We start from the raw sequence: 23,953 nt of genomic DNA, 5'->3' as shown, positions 1-23,953 counted from the left end.
CATTTGGGTAGTTTTCGAGCAATTCCAACAAAAATATTAGAAAAATGATTTTTCGAGAGGTCATTTTTGGCCAAAAACGTAGGGGAAATCTACCCATTTTAATCCTAATAAGCGGTCGTGTTTGAATGATGCTGGATAATCTAGAGTCTCCCTTGAATTTTACTAAAACCAAGTACACCAACGAGTAGAGCAAGTTTTTGTGAACATTTCTGTTTATTTTCACTTTCACTAAAAGTTATTCTATTTCTTTACCAAGCATTTAACAAAAAAAATTCCCAATGGTATTCTAATCGAGGCAAATGCATTGGGCCACGCCCATTTTTCTAATATCGGCTTAGTTCTTTTTTCTTCCAACACTCTGTCGAGTGTTGCCATTTGCGCTGACAGTTCAAACGAACACTCACGAAAAGTGGCATTTATAGGGAAAGTTTCCTGGCATCGCTGGCTGTGCTGCTAGTGGTGTTGACGGCCAGCCTTTGTTCTTTTTTGCCTTCGTCTCTCGCTCGGTTTTCTTCAGCCTTCGGTTGGAATGCAAAGTGAAAATTGAAACGTCAAACGACTTGGCGCGTTTGTTTTTTTGATGGCGCTTGCTAATTTATTACATTTTTCGGGATTATTCTTCAAGTGAGTGCCTTACTAATGATCAAAAGAACATGTTGCCGGTAGTTGGAAGCAATTTCATATCTTAAGCGCCGTGAAAAAGTAAGCGAAAGTGAAAAGTTAATTTTGGCGATATTCATTAAGCGTTTGAGGGATTCTCGTGTGTGTCACTGTGTGTGCCAACAAAATGATGAGAAGTGGTCTCGCAAAATACAAATTATGATCAAAAGTGCATTAAACGTGATCTTTTTGGCCAGTAAGTGGCATACATTTGCGTGCTTACTCGAGGCGGTGCTGTTGCTGGTAAGTTTATAGCCCAAATAGTATTTTTGGAGCTTTAATCGAGCATCAAACTCTCCATATGACGAAGATAGGTGTTTGATTGGAAAGGGTAGATTTCCCCTACCTCAACTTTAGACAGCTGCCAAAATGACAGAATTTGTTCTAGGGACGAGATTTTTTTTAGCGAAGTCTTCTTTAGATGTCCCCTACACAACTCTTTAAACAGAATTTAGTTTCATTGAGAAGAATCTGAGAAAAACTATAATCCGTAAAAAAAAACACTTTGACCCAATCTCACCCCCCAGACCCAATGTCACCCCCACTGACGGTACGTTGGAGAACTCTTGGCTTCCAACACAATACATTTGAAAAAGCTCCCTGCACTTATTTTAAAATGTTGTTTGATTATCGCCAAACTACAACAGTTATACAGTAACAGTAAAAGTATGAATCCCCTATTCAGAAACATAATTAATTTCCATACAAAAATATTCCATTTAACGGTGCACATCAACCAAAGCTTTTGCACCCAGATTTTTATTACAGACATTTTAGTATCCTAAAAATTATGAGTACTATCGAAATATATTTTCAATTCATTCCCTAAAGTACTGTCCACAAAGTAACTTACAATAAAGTTTGACTTATTTTTACAACCCCGTTGTTGCAGGATTGCTGTGCACCCTTAAAATAAACATTATTGTACCTGTACTTTCAACGAAAGGAAAAAATAGCGGGACGGGACAACATCGTAATACTAGACTTTACAAAATCACAGGAAAATACTCGCTCAAATTAAGCCGTTTTTTAAATGTATTTTTTGAAATTATCCTATAAACTATTATGTTTCATATGTTTATAGAATCTTCTAAAAAAAACTAGGGATTTGTTTCTTTTTGCACTGACGCTGTTGTAGATGTTACCACTAACTGAAAAACAAGCCCTGTTACATTGTAAATTGTATCAAGTTTAAAATAATGTACCGTCAGTTTGGGTGACTATGGGTCAAAAAACGATATACCTCTCATTGCTTCTAAGAACAAAAACAATTTAAACGATAGCAACAAAAAATTCAAAAATATGTTGGAATTTGATGAATCGTTTAAAAATTTAAACGTGATAACTCGTGATGTTTATAAGCAAACCCCTTATGTGTATATATCATTTTTTTTTGTAATTGTCAGCTCTAAAACTTAATAGAACATTGCTACACTCTAAAAACTAACCCTTCAAAATTAGAAAAAAAACACGAAATTTAAAAATGAAAAAAAAAAATGTTCTAAATGAAAAAATGACCCTTCCGGGTCAATGTACAGTATGTAAAAAAAGTATTTACACCCCTCGGGCACTATGCACATTTTGTGATGAAACATGTAAACAATTTAATGTTGACATAAACCTAGTACTACACGAAAAAAAAGTGTGATTTTACAGGACACGAAACTGATGTTTTGAATGTAAACATGCTCAATGTAAATTTGAAAATCGTTGTAAATCGTTGTATTGCATTTAAAGAGGGTTAATGTAAATTTAAATTGAATGTAACCTTTAAATTCCATGTAAATGATCTTGATTTTATTGACATTGGCCAAATTTGAAAGTATGAAAAGCATGTAAAAGCATTTTTGATGTAAAATGTTGTAAATGTAAACTCAAACAGAATTTAAATTTAAATTGCTGCTTTATTTTGGAATGACAGCTCAAGCGGATGGCGAAAACAAATCAGTGCAATGTTATGATTGATTTGTGCGCATGAAATTGAAGCTGTTTTTGTATTTATTGCTTGATTTTACTTAAGAAAAAGCTCGACAAACTTCATGTTGGAAGCAATTATTTGAAAACAATGAATGCCGATTGGAGGCACATTGAATAAAAGTTGCGGGAGGCATCTGTTTGATGTTTTGTTTATAAAATGGTTCAACTTCTAAGATCAGAGTAAGTATCACAATTTTATCGTATACATAAACTTCTGCACAAGTCTAATGTCTAGTCTTTTCTCTTAAAAATGCTTGTGGCTGATTTGGCTGGTGAATGGTGAAGGAAAGGTCACATAATTTGATGCCGGAAGGCGGAAGTCAAAGGGCAAGCAGAATCTGGGGCTTGGATCCACCTTACGTGTTCTTCTCGGTTACGGCAGACCAGCATGATGGCCTTGTAGCAAGGTTGGCGTTGATCACGTAAAACACACCGATTGGGTATGTTTCCTAAAGGGCACCGACTGTACGCAGATCGATCTTGTATGATCTGGGCGTATTCCGTATCACTGGCACAGCAGCAAGCGAGCAGGAACCCCGCGAATTCTGGTACCGACGGAGAGCCACAGTTCCGGGGCACTAGCGACGGGACGGGAGTCAGTGTACCGATGGACGGGGCACATTTACAAACAGCCTTAGTTGCCAACTGCTACTGCGGAATCTTTCCTCCGGCGGGTTCATGGGGTCCCTTACAATCCATAGTATTTTGGTGAGCATTTTCATTAGTAAACTAAATTTCACACTATCAATAATTTACAAATTTGGAAATTTCTTTAGAAATTGAGTTAAAACTAACAAACACACAATGTTTTGAAAAAAAGTCTGGATGACGGCTTGTGCACTATCCTTATGAGCACAAACGGATTAAAATGGATGTTTAAATTAAATTTGAAAAATATAGTTCACAAGCCTATTTGACAGCTAGTTCTTTCAAGTAATCAAAACGAGAGATTTGGGCAAGAAAAACAGAGTTAGAATTTCCGAAATGTCATGCACAGCTTCAGATACAGCTGGACATCTCTTTTTGGGCAAAGTTGAAACATAATTCAAACTAAACAATGTAAATGGGTCAATGTGAACTTGCTCTTTGTTAACAATCTCACATTGACCCATTTAAATTGTGTTGCTTCAACTGTTGCCATAAGGGAGCGTTCTTTTATTACGTAACGCAAAAAATCGGGTTTTTAGACCCCCTCCCACCCCCTCGTAACAAAATTTCCATACAAATTTTGAAAAATGTATGGAGCGTAACACGGCCTCCGACCCCGACAGCTAGACTTTCTGTCCAGCTGCTCAGGATTTCCAGGTTTCCAGAAAAATCTGAGAATACCAGATTTTTTAAATGCTCGACAGAATAAAGATAAACCATGCTAAACTCCAGATTTCGACAGATTTTTAATTTTCAGTTAATTTTGAATGAACGAAACCAGAATTAACGTGCAAATTAAAAAAATTATCAATGTACACAGCAAAAAAAAGTTGAATTTTGGAATGTTGAAAATTTGGTTGGTTGAATATTACTCATTTTTTGAGTAATATTAATCAAAAAATTTGTAAAAATGTGAACCTGATGAATATTCATCAGAAACTGATGAAAATTCACCAATTCCTGATGTAATATTTCACATTTTTTTCGCCACAAAATCTGTCACCATTTCCTGATGAATATTACCATAATTATTTTTTCTGTGTAGGTTATGTTTTTGAGGGATTAATATGTTTAAATAATTGAGCCATTCAAAAACACAAGAAAGAATTTAAGTTGACGAGTCCCATATTTTTTTCACCTTCCGCCCTTCTCTCATTCGTCACTGGTACATATTTGTTTGCCAGATTTGTTATGGGCACCTGGCCAGATTTTTAACCTGGTATCCCTGATCCTAACTTCTAAGGTAAACTTGTAAGCACTTGTAAGCAGGATACACTCTTTGTTTGCAACTTACATTGGCCATTGTTTCGCTTGAGTTGATTATTTATTTCTCAATAATTTGGATGAAAACAAATAAAAGTGGTTAATTGGGTACTAAAGCCCTATGCCAATTTTTATGTACAACGGTAAAAAAACACGATTTCTGATCACTTTTTTTCATTTTAATACAAAAAAATATTGACTAGACAACATTTTTTCGATGGGTCAACTATGGTACCCTTGGAACGAGCTGTCAAGTAGGACCTTTTCTGTCAAGAAGGACCGCGAGTTTATTTTTTCCAAATTGATTTAAAAATTACATTTTTTTTGTCCCCCTTCTCGACTTTGGCCAAAGCCCGTGGGATAAAAACTTTGAAAAATATTTGTATCGGCCTTATTAAATTTTAACCACTAGTTTTACTTGGAAAAGAGTCGTTTGTACAGAACGTGTACCGACACCCTTTTTCGAACTCCGACAGTTTTCAAAACAGTCTATCAAGGTCTGGCCAGCATACAAGTCATTGGGGTTGAGCATAAATGTCAAAATTGACAAACAACCCAAAACAAAACAAAAATTGACAAATTTTCTCGATTTTTGTTCGATGCAGTCGCAGTTCATTGACCCGGGTTTCGTTTGAAAAGCAGATTCCCTAGGAAACGGCCAAATTCGTCGGGCACACTGGGAAGAGGCGCAGAAGTCAACGTAAGGGCGCACGAGAAGGGAAACAGCAAGTTGGAATCGGAAGTAGTGTGTTACATCTAACTTGGAGTCGGAACAGTTGACAAAAGTTGCTGTTGAGAAACTTGGGAAATTGAAATAAGTGATTTGGCCATCAAAGGGCAACCCTTCGGAACTGGTGCGGATTTGATTCATTTGTCACCATAAGGGACAAACATCGGCCAACAAATTCAGGCCGAAATATACCACTAAAGAAGAACTCCGGTAGGCATGAGTTTGCTGAGCGAGGAAAGCGAACGGAAAGGTCGACGAGTTAGTAAGCACCAAAACTGATGGACTCAGCTAAAGATCATCAATCCCAACTTCACTTTCCAGGATTTTCCAAGCTATAATGCACACGTGACCACAGGAGCTAGGACAAATAAGGCAAGCTAACCTGAGCAGCAGCTGTAACAACATTATCATTATCAACTCACGACAAAAGATCCGCTCGCAACTCTGAACGATCCGGCCAGACCGCAGACCACCCGTCAAAAAAGGAATGGTTCGGGGGCCGGCCAAGACGATGGACTTTTACAAACGGAACGTGTCGCTGCGGAAACTACCCTGCGTGCTGTGGGTTATTGATGACGATTGAAAATAATCCGTGAGTAATTATAATATAAATTTTCAATAGGTTTCTTACATGACAAACAAAATATGGCTCCGTTGGATTTTGAGTTCGATGAAGCTTTTAAATAATGTTGTATTTCATTCTGCATTTCTGTACGCTGTTCAAAAAATATGCTTGAGTTACAAAAAGCATAGATTTTGAAACAATGCAGGAGTACAATGAAACACAATGCGCATTAAAATTACATCGGATTCAACGGGGTAAAAAAAATTTTTGGTTTAGGTAAAATTACATCGAATTCATCAAAAAATAACATCTTTCTGAAGCTTTATTCGTTCGGCGCATTTACGTCGGATGGCATTTAAATTTACAATGAAACTTATGTAAATTAGCATCATTAATGACGTGCACTTTTGGTACATCATAAAAGATGTAAATTTACCGGATTTTTTTTTCTGTGTACGTTTTGTTCAGAAACTCATGCCGAACATTTTGCTGCAAAAAGCTCATGAATAGATGTTTTCTATAAAAAGTTATATAACAAATACTATTACAAAAATAAAAAAGGTGCAAAAAAAGTTTGTACACCTTTCGAAAAAATAACACAAATAAAGTTATTTGTTGACAAATCACCATAAATCCAGTCTCCCAACTCCAAATAGGCATCCTTGACTGATTAAAAAAATAATTTGGATTGAATATAAAGTTTACTAATTACTTAGTATAAAGGTTTAACTCTGGAAATTCTATATAAAACTTATCTAAACTTAATTTTACAAACTTTAAATTTAACTAAATGTCAATATATTACCATAGAATTGCTAAATTAACATTCTGGAGTGGGTATAACACCGTTTTGGGGGTCTTTGTATCGCTAGAATAGATTTTTTGTTGGAATTTCGTACCAACCCGGAATTAGATTCGAAAAGTACATTAAATTTCCCATAAAATGACCAAATAAATTGATTAAAAACCGGCAAATTCAATTTGAGATATCTAAAAAAAGACACCGATAGACACGGAGATATTTTCAGGAATGGAAGTTGAAAGTGTGTACTTTCAGGTGCATTGTTCGGTTTTGCGCCAAAATGCGCCATTTTGAAAACATAGCAACTTGAAAATAGGCTCAAAATCACTTAAAAATGGTTATAACTCCTCAAAAAAGGCTCAAAACATTTTGCTGTCCTCGGAAAAGATGTGTAATTTTATGCCATAAACAACTCTTCAGAACAAAGTAGGCCGCTAAAATGCTAACATTTTGAGTTATCACCAAAAAGTGCTTTTTTGGACCATTTTTACAAAAATGGCGTATATCTCGAGCTACAAATTTGGCGCCTTCGACAAAATTTCAAGAAATTTTCTCCTCTACAACTTTGCCAAAGACACCAAAGCCCTACAACGTCATCCAACAAAGTTAGTTTTTGGTTGACACCCTGGATGGTCGTTACCCTGTAACTTCAAAAGATAGCCCTTATCAAGTACAACAACTCTTCCGAAGATACCATTTGGTTAGGACGTAAAATAAAGGAGTTATCAATTTATTCCACTGATTTTGCCATTCCGAACACTGTGCAGTGGCCACAAGCAGGAATCGTCCACTATGTACATGCCTTCGCCGGCATCATTCGCGTCCGCAGCAGACATGAGCATGATGGAAAGTGGCGGCAGCAAGTCGGAAGCAACCGAAGTAGCCGCCCCGCCCCACGCTCACGCCAAGAACACGCCAACCTGCATTCGTCTTCGACAGTTCTGAGAGAGTAGACGTATTTGTTGTGTCGTGCGCGCTAAAGGCACCGTTGCGTGCCTCGAGTTGTTTGACGGATGGAGGTGGAAGAGACCTCCGAGACGGATGATTTTCAACTCATCCCCGAAAATCGGAAGTGGAAGAAGTTCCCTGAGCTCACCGGAGCTGTCATCGAAGAAGGAAAAGTGGAGCAGAATGTGCTCAACAACAACAAGTTCAGCCCGCTAGCGGAAAACAAAAACAACAACAATGCCAGCCCATCAGAAGGAGGAGGAGACGCCCCGGCGGTTTCGCCACCCGGCCAGTCAGCAGGTAAACAAAAGCAACCACCTTTGGTGGTAAAGAGCTCCACGGCCTTTTATAGGGTTGTGAAGATAACGTCGCTGTGACAATACGATATCGAGCCAATTTTCAAGATTACTCGGTTTGGCACCAATGTAACCAGCTTCTCTGTCGAAGACTTCGACAAGATGCAAGTGCTCTTAAAGAAGCACAAAGTGGAATTCTACACCCACGAACGACGGAGCGAACGAACCTGATGAACTGTAACCGGATGAGGTCAAGTACCTGCTGAAGAGGGATCTCAAGCTGGACGCGCTGGAGGTGCATGTCATTAAGCGGAAGGAAAAGTCCACCGTGGACGAAACTCCGTACATTGTGGTCTTCCCCAAGGGATACACCAATCTGAAGAAGCTTTCTGCAATGAAGGTTGTGGCAAGCACTATCATCCGGTGGGGGCATGCGGATTTTATCCGGATGCAGCAGCAGTCATAGAATCCGAAACCGCCGGTACGGAAGGCGGAAAAGCAGAATCCAGCAGTTCCGGGGTTCACGCCGGCGGAGTTCCCTCCGCTGCTGGGCGCAGTCCCAGACGTAAAACCAAAGGATCGCCCTCGACCCGCAGGAAGCAGTCAACAAAATACTGGCGCCGACGCCGGTGCCACCCCCACGGCGGAAGGAGAGGAGGTGCTCTACAGTTCGACTGAGCTGTGGCACATTTTCAACGAGTACAGCGCCAGGTTCCAGACCTGCAAGACCCGCGTGGATCAATTAAGACTCGTTAGTTACATGCTCGGCAAGTATGGAGGAAAATGATCATCTTTTTGTAATGTATTATAATGTATTTTGAACTGTCCCTCGGTCCTAACCTGGTCCAAGCACCTAAAAGGACCAAATAAAAAAAAAATAAAAAAAAACACGCCAACCTGCGTTGCGGGAGGAAATTCATCATCTTCGTCGTTCAAAAAACATTAATCAACCTCTCTGGTTGAATTCCGATTAACTTTGGAATCAACCGAAACAAAAAATAGAAAACCAACAAGTAAATAGAAGAAGAAGAAGAAGCTGTAAAAACCAACCCGTCAATTTCACTTCGATTCCGTTTCAACTCCACTTGAAAAACAAAAAAAAAAACAAAGGATTTTGCTCGATTGATACCTCCGTTAGATAGTTCTTGTGCTTCGATTGTTACTTTTGGTTTGAGATGACCGTTCTCTAATAAGCTCCAGGCTCTCTAGTCCGAACGACCCGGATAAATTAATCCTGAAGTGCCGGGATTTGCGGGGACAGTGAACAAAAATGTGCGAAGGCTCGTTTATGTCGCGGCAAGTGGGCTCAAGGCCCACAGAGTGGAAAAAAGACGCCGCGAAGCAAAGTGTGAAAAACGGACGCCATCTTGGGCATAAGTGCTAAGTGGTATTACATGTATGTAGATTAGTTAGAAAAAGTGTGTAGTTGTTACTCATTGTGCCTAAACATCGTCCGCGCAAGCTGCAGCAAAAACAAAAATGCCGATAGGGCACACGGCGATGACACTTGAAAGCGCTTCAGCTGCGAGAATTTTCTTGCGCTGTCAAACGATCGCAGCGTGAGAGCGAAAAGGAGAGGAACATCAACTTCCGCTGTGGCTCATCGTGCAAAACGACCTCTGCAGCGGCGAGCGTCATTGCAAAACGAGTGGCCGCCGGTGAAAGGTGCCTGCGTGTCGTCGGGATCGGGAAAAGCGGTGCGGAACATCGAAGTGGGCTTGAAGCCAGACCCGGGAGATCAAACGCGATACGATGGAGTCCGGCTCGGGAAAACCACAGCCAGAAACCTCTCCGATCGAAGGTAAAAAACAACGGCAAAGTCCCAACCACGTGCTGACCAAAATTATTCGACAGGCACACCACGCAATCTCAAGATCTGGCCCACACTTATCATCATTTAGCGCTTGGTCTGCCGCTGCTGAAGGAATAAAAGGTAACTCTTGATTGCTTTTTATCTGGTCCGTGCTAAAAGAGAGTTCCCAACAGGTGCCAGCCTCGGTCCCGCAGTTCGCCCAACACCAAACACCGCCATCGTGTCGAAGCACGCTAGAAAGACCCATCCGGAAGAGGAACAGGACGGAAAGAGGAGGCCTTTTTTAGGCACGCTCAACGCGGGCAAGATTCGACGGATGCGTGAAGGCCAGCGAAGGCGGACCAGGTTCGATTGCGCCGCACGCTAGAAGTCCACGCGCACGTACGCACGGAGATCAGCGCGACGCGCACCAGGACGACCAGCATCGGGGTTGCGCATGAACTCGGCCACGCCGCGCGCCTCAAGCACGAACGAGAGTATCTACACGCCAACCGGGGAGAGACCACACGCATCGGTGCGCTCGAGATTCGCCTGCGCATCTGGCGGCCTTCCGCCGCGATCGATTCGCCACAGCCGCCCTCAAGCGAGAACCGGCGCGTGAAGCAGCGCGCCCACGATCGCACGTCGGCATCCGGCGGCTTGTCGCCGTACGCCGCCGATTCGCATGGAGCTGCAGCGAGTGAACAACAATTCGTGAGTGTTAGTTATAAGTTAGGGGTGCACCTACCAAGACGCGAAGCGTCAAAGACGAGCGCAGAGCACAAAATGTTGAAAAGCGCGTGGCGCTAAGCGCATGAGTTGGCGCACGAGCGCATGTTAGGCACCGCGAGCGTATCGCAATTTTAGAATAAGCAAATTTCACACACTGATGTAATGTTGGGAAAAATAGAGTTGGGTTTTTGGATGTAATTTAGCTTTTGTTTCGCCTTTATTTTGTACCGCATTTGTTTTGAGCTTACGGAGTGTCGCCTCCCAGTCTATACCGGAACAGTGGAAAAAGCGACGCCATTTTGAAAACGTCCAGAATGCGCCCGAAGAAAAGTGACACGTTCCAGCAAGTGGAGCACTAAGTGAAGTGTTCCCCCAAGTACCGCGATTTCAGACTTTGCTGATTTCTGTACTTGAACACTGGGTCCGATCGTAGGAGTCTCTTTTGTGCCGGAAACTGCCCAAAAATGCCTGCAACAACTCCCAGGAGCAGCGCTGAGTATGGACGCGTCGACTCCAGAGAAGATAGAAGCGGAAGTTGCAGGCAGAGTAAGGAAAAGCTTTCGGAAAGTGTACTCGGTAGCAAAGTGAAAGGCTTCCGCGACACTGATTCCGGAAAGAAACGCGATGAACGTTCTGAATAGTGGCTCCGGAAGTTCGACGCAGAGTGAAAGTGCAGCGGGAAGAAGATCCCCAAAGTGACCCAAGGTGACAACGTTAAGGCGAACGGTTCCAGCAGCCGTTCCGAGCTCAGTGCCCACTCGGAGAAGGCGGCCACACCGAAAAAGATCGATCGGCAAGAAGCCCGAACACAACGTGCACTGCGTGATCCCCAGCGGAGCAGCAAGTGCAAAGGAGATGGAGCGGTTCAACGAAGTCGTCTACCAGCGTGAGCTGGCTCAAGGTAAGCTCGTTACATTTCTCTTAAGTTTGGAAAACAATTCGGAGCTTACACGATGAAGTAGAAGTCGCATACGATGCGTACGGGCAAATCCTCGACATGGTTTCGTCATCCTCATGGGACGAGCAACATGGAGAGACCCAGAAATTTTAACAATTAAAATTGTTGATTTTACTTTCGTAATTTTTAACAAAAACGTACTTGTTACTGCCAATTTTTAGTTAAAATTACCAAAATTCAATATTAATTCAATAACCCGTTTGTTGAAAATGCTAAAGGCACTAACAGATTTCCCGAACTCGAATGAACGTGCTCGACTGTTAGCTTTGGTTTTGGAAAATTCAAAAATTTTGTTAGTTGAATATAATTAACAATTGGTTAAATATTTGAAAGATGAACTTGGGTTTGTTTACGTCTGTCATTTGAAGTCAGGATTCGAAGGAGAACGATCAATTTGTTGAGTTTGTGTTGTTAATTATGAAGTAAGAGGATGTAGAAGGTGAAAATTACACTATTTGGCTAATGTTGAAGTGGCAAATCAAAGCGTTGCAACTGGGGAGGTGGAATTGGTGAGTACAATTTTTTTGTTGAATAAAATCAACGCCGATTTTGCGTTGAAACAAACTTTGATTTTCTCAATTCCACAAAAATCTTTTGTTGTTTTGAAAAAGTTGCTTTGCAACGCTAAACGTGATTCAACAAAAATCTCGATTTACAAATCAGCAAAACATTTTGTCGATTCAAATATGCCTTATTTTTCTGCGTGTAGGTTTGTTGATGATTTCTTTGCAGGTGATAAACTAGGGTACGTTATCCATTAGTGGACCCCTTTCCTATAGTGGACCCTCTGAAGGGATTTTGATGAAAAATTCAATAAAATCACAATTTCCAGCGTGTTGTTGTCTAGAAATCTTTTATTTGGTATGATCAGCATCATTTAAAACAATGTTGACTGACATTGAATTGTCCTCTTCACCAAAATAAGTGTTTTGAGTTCGACATCTGCAACTAGCATTTTCACAACAAAACTTCATTTATATTTTATGATTGAATTAACTATCCATGACTCTCATTTCATTTCAGTAAGTCGAAATAATGTAAGATTAAGGAACTTTACTAAAATAAAACGAAGAACTGCTCAATTTCAAGCAAAATCAAGGGGGTCCAATATAGGACAACGAAAATCCAAACTTTTCCAAAAGTGGACCCCCGTTATTTTAACCTTCAAAAATAAAGAAAACTTTGTATTTAAACAAATATTTCTCTTAAGCATACAGTAAATGCTTGTTGTTATCAACCTAAACGCATATTTTTCAATTGTGAGTATAAATATAGCTGTTTTCATGTTTAAAGTATCAAAAATGCTAAAGCCGTAAGAATTTATAATTAATCAAAACTATAGTTAATTGTACTTAACTGAAGCATCATAATTGCAGTTTTAAATGATATTTTTTAATAATAAATCAATAACAAAACTTTTTTTTTAAATAAACGTCCGTGGTTTTATCAGCAACTATAAACAAATCTATTGTTTAGTTTCGGTCAATCATTTACGTAATTAATATGGAAAAAATGCATCAAAATTACTTTTTGCCTTCAAAGAAAAAAAAAATTGGTAATATTCATCAGGAAATGGTGACAGATTTTGTGGCGAAAAAAATGTGTAATATTGCATCAGGAATTGGTGAATTTTCATCAGTTTCTGATGAATATTCATCAGGTTCACATTTTTACACATTTTTTGATTAATATTACTCAAAAAATGAGTAATATTCAACCAACCAAATTTTCAACATTCCAAAATTCAACTTTTTTTTGCTGTGTTCCTCACTGAGAGAAACATTGAAGATCTGGCAACCCTGTCTCGAGTTATGACCACTAGAGATCTCCACGGTTTCTCTCACGCACACCATGATCTTGTGTTAGTATTTGTATTTAAAGTATTGTTTTGGTTTTGATCGATTGTGATTGGCTGAATTTCAAGCAGCTGATTTTGTTTACACTATTTTTACGCAGACATAGGCAAATCGAGTAGACAAGTCGCCTGTAAAAACCAGCTGTTTACCACGTGCTCGTGGTATAACAAAGGACACAGCTGATTTTGACAGACGAATCATTCTACTCGATTTGCTTATGTATGCGTGTCAATTTTGTTACGAACTAACACACTCTCGCGCGTGGATATCTCTCTTAAGTGATATTTATGTACTTTTTTGAAGCCGGATCTCACTTAAATGTATGTAAACTATGTCCGGATCCATCGAGTTGCGTTGGAGAATTTGAACAGTGCGCGTCGCGGTCATCACGCAGGATTTTCGATGCCGTTTCCGTCTTTGTTGTCCCCCCGATTGTGTGTGTATTTCGATCCGGGCGATTTCGCGATGTTTGACAGTTGCGTTGGAGAATTTGAAAGGTGCGCGTCGCGGTCATCACGCAGGATTTTGTTGTCCCCCCGATTGTGTGTGTATTTCGATCCGGGCGATTTCGCGATGTTTGACAGTTGCGTTGGAGAATTTGAAAGGTGCGCGTCGCGGTCATCACGCAGGATTTTGTTGTCCCCCCGATTGTGTGTGTATTTCGATCCGGGCGATTTCGCGATGTTTGACAGTTGCGTTGGAGAATTTGAAAGGTGCGCGTCGCGGTCATCACGCAGGATTTTGTTGTCCCCCCGATTGTGTGTGTATTTCGATCCGGGCGATTTCGCGATGTTTGACAGTTGCGTTGGAGAATTTGAAAGGTGCGCGTCGCGGTCATCACGCAGGATTTTCGTTGCCGTTTCCGTCTTTGTTGTCCCCCCGATTGTGTGTGTATTTCGATCCGGGCGATTTCGCGATGTTTGATAGTTGCGTTGGAGAATTTGAACGGTGCGCGTCGCGGTCATCACGCAGGATTTTCGTTGCCGTTTCCGTCTTTGTCCCCCCGATTGTGTGTGTATTTCGATCCGGGCGATTTCGCGATGTTTGACAGTTGCGTTGGAGAATTTGAACAGTGCGCGTCGCGGTCATCACGCAGGATTTTCGTTGCCGTTTCCGTCTTTGTTGTCCCCCCGATTGTGTGTATTTTTCGATCCGGGCGGTTTCGCGATGTTTGACAGTTGCGTTGGAGAATTTGAACAGTGCGCGTCGCGGTCATCACGCAGGATTTTCGTTGCCGTTTCCGTCTTTGTTGTCCCCCCGATTGTGTGTTTTTCGATCCGGGCGATTTCGCGTTTTCGCATTTTATTTGGTTTTATCTTTCCACAGCTGGCTGTCTAAGATTGAATCATTTGTGCTTAACTCAACACAAAATAACCGGGAATAGTCTCATCCGCATCCTCCGACTGTTTGCCTTGAGAATGCATAATACATCACACCATTAAACAAAGTTTATTGATTATTGGGTCGCATCATCATCCTTTATGTTGAATCCTGGCCCTTACCCTTACCCACTACAGTGGATTTGCTGCAGAAAATGTTATATTTTATTACATTTTTTGCAGCAAGCCCATAGAACATTTTTGCCCGCGTGTAAACACTTCAGCGATCTGCAGTTCTCACCAACACATAGAATGCTGGCGCGTCCCCGAGCAACACTTTAGAGAGAACATTATATTCGCGCTCTGTCCCTCACAATTCATCAAGCGTCCATGGCGCGATGGTAGCGTGTCGGATCAGCAACCTAGAAGTTGGTGGTTCAATCCTCGTTCTGTTAAGATTTTTTTTTCTGCAATACAATCAATCTACCGTCGATAATGTCGATAATTGTCGGTAACGGGCAAAAATGTCATACCCCTATATCGCAAAAAATGCATGAGGACAGTTTTCATGCAGATTCTGATATACTTTCATGCCGCCATGTATCACAATCATGCGACCGCCAGTTGGGTGTACGACCACAAAGAGTTTAAAATGGATTTTTAAATCAATTTTGAAAAATTAACCTCGCGGTCCTTCTTGACAGAAAAGGTCCTACTTGACAGTTCTTTCCAAGGGGACCATAGTTGATACATCGAAAAAATGTTGGCAACTTTTTTTTTGCAGTAAAATAAAAAAAAAGTGATCAGAAATGGTTTTTAAGCGTGTTTTTAATCGCTGTACATAAAAATTTACATAGGGCTTTAGGACCCTATTGGCTCCATATACACAAAAATGGCTTATATAGGCCTAGGATAACATGTCTACAAAGTTTCATTGAAATCGGAGAGGGTCGGGTACAAAAGTACCAGAAAAATTCCTGATTTGAGCTGGAATTGCTCTAATGCTATAGCTAGTAAATGCTATAGCTTAGTATACACCCAACTGGCAGTCGCATGATTGTGATGCATGACGGCATGAAAGTATATCAGAATCTGCATGAAAACTGTCCTCATGCATTTTTTGCGATATAGGGGTATGACATTTTTGCCCGTTACCGACAATTATCGACATTACCGACGGCTTTTTGGTTGTATTTCACAAAAAAAAAACCCTTAACAGAACGAGGATTGAACCACCAACTTCTTGGTTATTGATCCGACACGCTACCACCGCGCCATGGCGCTTGATGAAAAGTGAGTGAAAGAGCACCACCATATGCTTCTCTTTGGAGTGTTGCTCGGGGACGGGCCAGCTTTATATGTGTTGGTGAGAACTGCAGATCGCTGAAATTTTTACACGCGGGCAAAAATGATCTACGGGCTTGCTGCAAAAAATGTTATATAATGTGACATTTTCTGCAACAAATCCACTGTTGCAGATTTTGAGATATATTATTCCTTTGGGTGTACAAAGGGTCATTGTACGCAGAAAAATAAGCTTTATCGCTGGAAACAATAATATCAGCAATCTAGGCTTCATTTTAGGACCCAATTGTTCTCAAAAATTACATTTGAAAAGGGCGTAAGTTAATTAGATATTTTTGTATTCTGTAATTAAAAATTGACTGTATCTCGAAGGCGTTGCATCGTACCAAAAAGTGGTCAAAGACAAACTTATAGGAAATTGGACGGGTGAAAAAAATACACTGAAAGAAAAATATACGCCACTTCTATAATTTTTTTCAATTTTTATGTTGAAAAATTTAATTTTAGGGTGAAGTCACGATTTTTTTTCGCTAAATTTTTTTGAGGAAATAGCCTAAAATGTAACAAAAAGACTCATGCAAAATGCAGGATGGAATGTCTCTCCTAAAAAAAATACAAAAATCATTTACTAAAACTGTTTTTTTGAAAAGAGGTCTAAACGTCAAAATTTTCAAAAACCGATATTGGGAATCGATTCTCCAGACAATTTTACATAAAAGTCTTCGTATTGACCATTGTCCTAAGTCCAATCCTTGCGAAGATACAGCGGTTTTAAAAATAAAAATGTTGAAAAAACAGCTTTATTGGTGGTTTTTGGCATTTTCTATATGACAGACTTGGTTTTTCAGTCTCGAAAATATTTTTACCGGAAAGCTCGTCCAATTTCCCATAAGTTTTTCAATTGGATGCATGGGCTTACAGATATTAGCTTAATTACATTGCTCATAACTGAAAACAGAAATTTTTTTCAGTGTGGTAGAAATCTGGATAGTAAATCATCTTACGTAAATAATAAAACGAGTCAAATTGAAAAGCTGTTTAACTTTTAAACATAAAAATTTAAAAATCCCATAGAAGTGGCGTGTATTTTTCTTTCAGTGTATTTTTTTCAGAAAGCCCGTCCAATTTTCTATAAGTTTGTCTTTGACCACTTTTTGGTACGATGCAACGCCTTCGAGATACAGTCATTTTTAAATTACAGAATACAAAAATATCTAAATAACTTACGCCCTTCTCAAATGTAATTTTCGAGTACAATTGGCTCCATATACACAAAAATGGCTTATATAGGCCTAGGATAACATGTCTACAAAGTTTCATTGAAATCGGAGAGGGTCGGGTACAAAAGTACCAGAAAAATTCCTGATTTGAGCTGGAATTGCTCATTATTGATATTCTTCATTTATCATTTTAATGTATGCAACATTTACTTACGTTCTTTTTTTCAGTTTATAGCCGAACATGAAATTAATATTAAGTGACTAATAAATTTCATATGTCTATTTGCAGCAAAAATGTTCGCTTTGTGAAAATTCTGTGTTCAACCAATATAAAAATAACTAAATCCGAGACCGTTGTAGATGATAACTTATCGGATGATTTCACAATGATGGTAAGTGAATACAACTCTTAATTTTATACAAAATAATAAAAATAAAAGCTTAAAACTTTGTGAAAATTATGCCCGGTTTCTATTTTTCAGGAATTTACGTTAAACTAAACATAATAAAAAATAAATATTGAAAATGATGTTAAAGATACTAATTTTTTTATTTTTTTATTTTTTTTAGATTTATGCACGGTAATCATTTAAAACATTAATCAAACTTTAGTAAAGTTCGGAAAACCACTCACACTCACAAATCGAGTAGGCTTCCTCACAGCAAACACTCTCGATACTCACCGTGAGTGTGAGGGCTGAGTAAATTTATTCATATTTGAGTAAAATGAGGGTGTGAGTAGGCCGTTTCCAACAATTTGTTATTTACAAAATCATTGACAACAGCAATCCAAAATCAAGCATCTTTATCAATCGGTTCTACTTTCGAGGTAGCGTCAATGTCTATAAATCCGAAGGTTCTGTGTTGGTATTAATGTGGTATCAATATTTTTTTGTCTGTCTGGTATTTTTTTTCATTGCTTTAAAAGAAACCTTGGATTGTCAAAGTCCAGCGGATGGGCAATTATTTTCATAATTTTAAGATTGGTGACCGGTCGAATCCGTTGTGGATTGAAATATCGCAGGATAAATCGGAGGCCACAGACGGGAGCAGCTTCTGCGGGTGGATGTTGTGAGCCATACCAAAAGAAGATGGCCGTAATGCTGTGGGTAATGGTCACTCCCTTCGACAGCTGTGCAACTGTGGCCACTCTCGGTCGCTGTCAGTTCTACCAATATGTCTTGCCTAAGAACCAGGAGTGGAGCCTCAGGGGCCGCCGGTGGCCCTAGCCTAAAGCTGTCCAAAGCACTGGATCGGCCTTTTTTTAGTTTTCAGTGAACCTCCAAGCCAAAGTCACCGGCAGCTACTGCAACTTCTTCGGCAGCTACTGCAAACACTCTCGATACTCACCGTGAGTGTGAGGGCTGAGTAAATTTACTCATATTTGAGTAAAATGAGGGTGTGAGTAGGCCGTTTCCAACAATTTGTTATTTACAAAATCATTGACAACAGCAATCCAAAATCAAGCATCTTTATCAATCGGTTCTACTTTCGAGGTAGCGTCAATGTCTATAAATCCGAAGGTTCTGTGTTGGTATTAATGTGGTATCAATATTTTTTTGTCTGTCTGGTATTTTTTTTCATTGCTTTAAAAGAAACCTTGGATTGTCAAAGTCCAGCGGATGGGCAATTATTTTCATAATTTTAAGATTGGTGACCGGTCGAATCCGTTGTGGATTGAAATATCGCAGGATAAATCGGAGGCCACAGACGGGAGCAGCTTCTGCGGGTGGATGTTGTGAGCCATACCAAAAGAAGATGGCCGTAATGCTGTGGGTAATGGTCACTCCCTTCGACAGCTGTGCAACTGTGGCCACTCTCGGTCGCTGTCAGTTCTACCAATATGTCTTGCCTAAGAACCAGGAGTGGAGCCTCAGGGGCCGCCGGTGGCCCTAGCCTAAAGCTGTCCAAAGCACTGGATCGGCCTTTTTTTAGTTTTCAGTGAACCTCCAAGCCAAAGTCACCGGCAGCTACTGCAACTTCTTCGGCGTGTCCCGATTCTGAACCAAAACACATTTGTACAAGTGTCGACGACCGGGAGTGGCCACTTACCTCAGCTACACGGCCTTCCACTGCTGGTAAGGCTGTTAAAATTCACCCGCAGAGGCATCCCCCGTCTAAACAACTTCCGACCTATCCGTCGGTAGGACTGCTGGAAGCTGACAACAAACTTTGTGATTAAAAAAATTAAACTCGCAGAAAAAAAACAGTTAAAAATCAGGATTTGAACCACCGTGATAAACAAAAACTTATAATTGATAGCACTGCGCCTCTACCATCAGGACTACTTTTTCGCTGTTGAGTTAACAAGAAAATCACTGATGTAGAGTTTGACATCTCGAAATTTGTTTTCTAAAATAGACCTCATGAGCGCTCAAAGCCCTCTTAGTGAGTAAATGAGGAAGGTCCTCACACTCACCGAGAGTGATGAGTAATTTACTCGCAGGTAACTTAGTTTTTCCTCATGGTTGAGGAACTCGTGAGTGAGTTTCCGAACTCTGAACTTTACATGTTTTATAACAACAGTTTAAAAAAAAATAAAAAAGTATGAAAATTGAAATTACGAGCCATGTTTTCAACATTTTAATGAAAAAATTGTTTTAAAATGCATTATACACCTTTTCATATGTTTTGCCATCATTAATTTCCAAAATATCTAAGTATTGACGAAAATTTTATTTTCTGCGAAAAATAAAATTTTTGCGGTGCTGTACATTAAAATTTCATAAAAATTCAAAACATTTTTAAACAAGCCCAAACATGCTAAATATGATTATCAATGCAGAAAAATGCATTTTAGAATGTTTTCAGTTGATTAGACTTCTATTTTCATGGAAAGGAGAATGGGCGAATTTGGTCCAAGGATGTACACGAACGGGACCAACTTTTTTCGAAAGATCTCGCCGAGATATGAAAAAAAGTCTTCGGGACCAACTCTCTAAACCCCGGGGTTCAATAGTTACATGCTGTTGAAGTTTAAGCATTTTGAGTAAAAATATACAAAAAATCGTATTTTTGCTATTTCTAAAATCATTTATAAAATCTCTGTTTCATTATGGATTTCGATTTTCTTGACTTCATTCGACGCGTATCAACAAAAACTATAAATTCTGATATGTCTTAGCATGATTGAAACATGATTTCTCTTGTTTTATCCGTTTGAACCGTTTGTGCAAGAGGCATCTCATAGAAATAAGTCGAAACTTCAAGGTTTTGAAACTGGATCCGACCCAGACTGCTTCAGTGAGTATGGAAGGCTTCAGTGCAATGTTGTAACAACTTATTGGGATGGTCTGAGTCATCCGAGAACTCCTTGGAGTTAAGACCGGTGAGTCTACCGCCGTAACAAGCAAGATGTTGGCGGTTTTTGACCACTGATCATACCCGCATGGCTTAAGTGAGTATGGTAGACTACTATGCTGATGTGTTGGAGTGTCCTGGGTTCTCCTAGGACTCCCTGGAGTTAAGATCTGTGGGTCTACTACCGTAACAAGCAAAATGTCGACCGGTTTTGACAACGGAACATACCCGCATAGCTTCAGTCAGTATGGTAGACTGCTTTGTTAATGTGTTGGGATGTCTTTGGTCATCCTAAGACTCCCTGGAGTTATGATCTGTAGGTCTACGGCTGTTACAAGGACTCCCTGGAATGGTCCAGAACATCCCAACATAACAGCAATACAGTCTGCCATACTCACTGAATCTTTGCGGTTATGATGCGCGGTTAAAAATCGTCGACCTTTTTCTTGTTACAGTGACCCAAATATCTTAACTCCAGGGGTTCCTAGGATGACCAAAAACATCCCAACACATTAACAAAGCAGTCTACCATACTGACTGGAGCTTTGCGGGTTTGTTCCGGGGTCAAACACAGTCGACCTCTGGCTTGTTACGGCGGAAGATCTACAGATCTTAACTCCAGGAAGTCCTTGGATGACCCAGGACATCCCAACACATCAGCAAAGTAGTCAATCACACTCACTATATCTATGCGAGTATGATCCGTTATCAAAACCGATCGACATCTTGCTTGTTACGGTAATAGACCCACAGATCTTAACTCCAGGGAGTCCTAGGATGACCCAGGACATTCCAACACATTAGCAAAGTAGTCTGTCATACTCACTGAAGCTATGCGGGTATATGATCAGCGGTCAAAAACCGCCGACCTCTTGCTCGTTACGGCGGTAGATTCACCGGTCTTAATTCCCAGGAGTTCTCGGATGACTCAGAACATCCCAATAAGTTGTTACAACAATGCACTGTAGCCTTCCACACTCACTGAAGCAGTCTGGGTAGGATCCGGTTTCAAAATCTTGAAGTTTCGAATTGTTTCTATGGTATGCATCTTGCACAAACAGTTCAAACGGATAAAAACAAGAGAAATCATGTTTCTATCATGCCAAGACATATCAGAATTTATAGTTTTTGCTGATACGCGTCGAATGAAGTCAAGAAAATCGAAATCCATAATTAAACAGAGATTCTATAAATGATTTTAGAAATAGCAAAAATACGATTTTTTGTATATTTTTACACAAAATGCTCAAACTTCAACAGCATGTAACTTTTAAACCCCGGGATTTAGAGAGTTGGTCCAGAAAACTTTTTTTCATATCTCGGCGAGATCTTTCGAAAAAAGTTGGTCCCGTTCGTGTACATCCTTGGACCAGCTCCCATACAAATTTGCCCATTCTCCTTTTGAAGTTTTTTGTAATAATATTTTTTCCCCCTGATTTTTCAAACCAATTTTGAAGGGGGCGACATAAACTTTGAAAAATATTTGCAACGGCCTTATTACCAGTAATTCAATTACTTCATGAAAAAAATAGTATAAATAGTTAAGATTTTAGCCAGAATAAATACAAATATAAAAACACCCAGCATTTGTTTACGAGGCTGTATTACAAAATTTACTGCAAATTCAATAAAAAAATATTGCTGACAACAGCTGATTATTGATTGCATGTACGAATATTTTTGTGTATTCAAGTAAGACATTAGTTGAATATAAAGCTAGAAATTCGGCCCAGCCTGTATCGTTAGATATTTAAAGAAAATATATATCGACACTAACATTGATTTTGATTAATTAAGCAATGTTTGTTATAAACCCCTAATGATTTGCTGCATGCAAAAATATTTCGGTTGATAAAACAAAAAAAAATGCTGAAAAATAGTTGAGAAATATGGTCCACTAGGGTGTAATATGGTTGTATGGAAAAAAAATAAAGTTGTCCAAATTTAGCGAGCACAGCAATTTTTCAGTTCCTTTTGGGGTCCTAAACAACTCCCCAAAGTTTGGGAACGATTGGTTTAGTCCTCACTTTGCGCAAAGCGATTCAATTTTCCATATAAATTTGTATGGGAAAAACATTTTTTTTTGGATTTTGATATTTATAAAATCCACGTTTCACGCTGTACTAAAATCGGATTCATATTCGGATGCTCTGGAATGTGCTCTACAACTTTCCCGATTTTCATATTACACCCTAATGGTCCACCCTCCCAGTAAAATCAATCCGAATTCTGAAACGGAATTTGTATATGATTCTAATTAGATTCCGTTTCAGAATTCGGATTGAATTAACTGGGCTGTTGTTACAGAATATCCCACAATATTTCAGCTGAAAACAACAATTTTTTAGTTAATTTTATCATTTTATTTTTTTTCGGTGTTGGTTAAATCCAACAAAAATGGCAATTCCAACTATTTTTTAGTTATTTTTAGTCACTGGTGGTCAGCAATTTCGGGTTAACAAAATCAACAATCGATTGTTGTAAAAAAGCTGTGTGACCCATACTTTTAGTTAAATTAACCAAGATTTTCTTAGATTTGCCCTGGCCGGTCTCTCTGTGCAAATTTGTGGGTGTTCCAAATATGTGGGAGGACTGTAATAGTAGGATGAAAAGAGAAAAAATATCACAGAATTCACTCTACACTAAAATAATTGTAACTTTTTAGAGATTTGATGTAATAGCAAGCTTGTTCTGCAAATTTTTCTGGATATTATTTGCTACAAATCCACGTAAACAGCTTTTGAAAATTACGAACATGAATTTGAATTCACGCAGAAAAATAAGGCATATTTGAATCAACAAAACGTTTTGTTGATTTGAAAATCATGATTTTTGTTGAATCAACGCTAAACGTCAAAGCAGCTTTTTCAAAACAACAAAAGACTTTTGTGGAATAGAGAAAATCATGGTTTGTTTCAACGCAAAATCGGTGTTGATTATATTCAACAAAAAATTTGTTGATTCAAACCTCGTACAGGCTGATTCTACAAAACATTTTTCTGCGTGAAAATAAAAATATGAAAAAAACCTATTTTGTTGCTATTATCGAAACTGACGACCAAGATACATATTTTCCATGATGTAGGATATTGAAGTCATGTTGAGGGAACTCGAAACTGATGTTTTGATAAAATAACAACAGAAAACATAATTTCAGCAATTTATCTAATACTGTTTCATGATTATAGATTAAATATATTGTATAAAAACTTCAAAATAAGATTAAATCGATTTTTACCGATAGAATTTTTTGAAAACTAGTTTTTCTGACTCGGGACAGTCCCCCAACAAGCTCCAGAAAGAATTACCGAGGTTAATTCAAATTTTATTTTAAAAAACCTTTAGACAAGCCGTGTGGGGGGTAAGATTGGGTCATACAAAAATGCTGAAATTTGTATGACCCAATATCACCCCAGACCCAATGTCACCCCTGCTGACGGTACTTAATAAACATATTCCAAAATTTTACAAAATTAAACATTTTATTCTAAATTGATCGGAGAACTTTGCCAAGAAATTCATTGTGCAAAATGTATTTTTTGTTTAAACTTGGGACTGTTATTATTAAATTATTTTTGTATT

At 39.2% G+C, this 23,953-nt stretch overlaps 1 protein-coding gene and 1 long non-coding RNA gene across 6 annotated transcripts in view; one reads left to right on the top strand and one right to left on the bottom strand.

Moving 5' to 3' along the window:
• LOC128093702 (uncharacterized) overlaps positions 1 to 23,953 on the top strand; it is a 106,706-nt gene that overhangs the window by 25,834 nt on the left and 56,919 nt on the right. Inside the window, exons 1-5 of one of the 2 annotated variants that reach the window (XR_008212687.1) lie at positions 5,900 to 9,690; positions 9,744 to 9,822; positions 9,876 to 12,630; positions 17,361 to 17,463; positions 17,642 to 22,434. This is a non-coding gene — a long non-coding RNA (uncharacterized LOC128093702). Of the gene's footprint in view, positions 1 to 5,899; positions 9,691 to 9,743; positions 9,823 to 9,875; positions 12,631 to 17,360; positions 17,464 to 17,641; positions 22,435 to 23,953 lie in introns of those variants that run through there. The other variant, XR_008212686.1, reaches the window with a different exon arrangement.
• LOC120424220 (scavenger receptor class B member 1) overlaps positions 1 to 23,953 on the bottom strand; it is a 130,258-nt gene that overhangs the window by 99,343 nt on the left and 6,962 nt on the right. The gene's annotated exons all lie outside the window — the stretch shown is intronic.

This window comes from Culex pipiens, unplaced genomic scaffold, assembly GCF_016801865.2.
Source record: "Culex pipiens pallens isolate TS unplaced genomic scaffold, TS_CPP_V2 Cpp_Un0003, whole genome shotgun sequence".
In the NCBI taxonomy this organism is placed as follows: domain Eukaryota; kingdom Metazoa; phylum Arthropoda; class Insecta; order Diptera; family Culicidae; genus Culex; species Culex pipiens.
The sequence above is the reverse complement of the archived record's forward strand: the minus strand, read 5'-3'. Positions and strand labels throughout refer to the sequence as shown.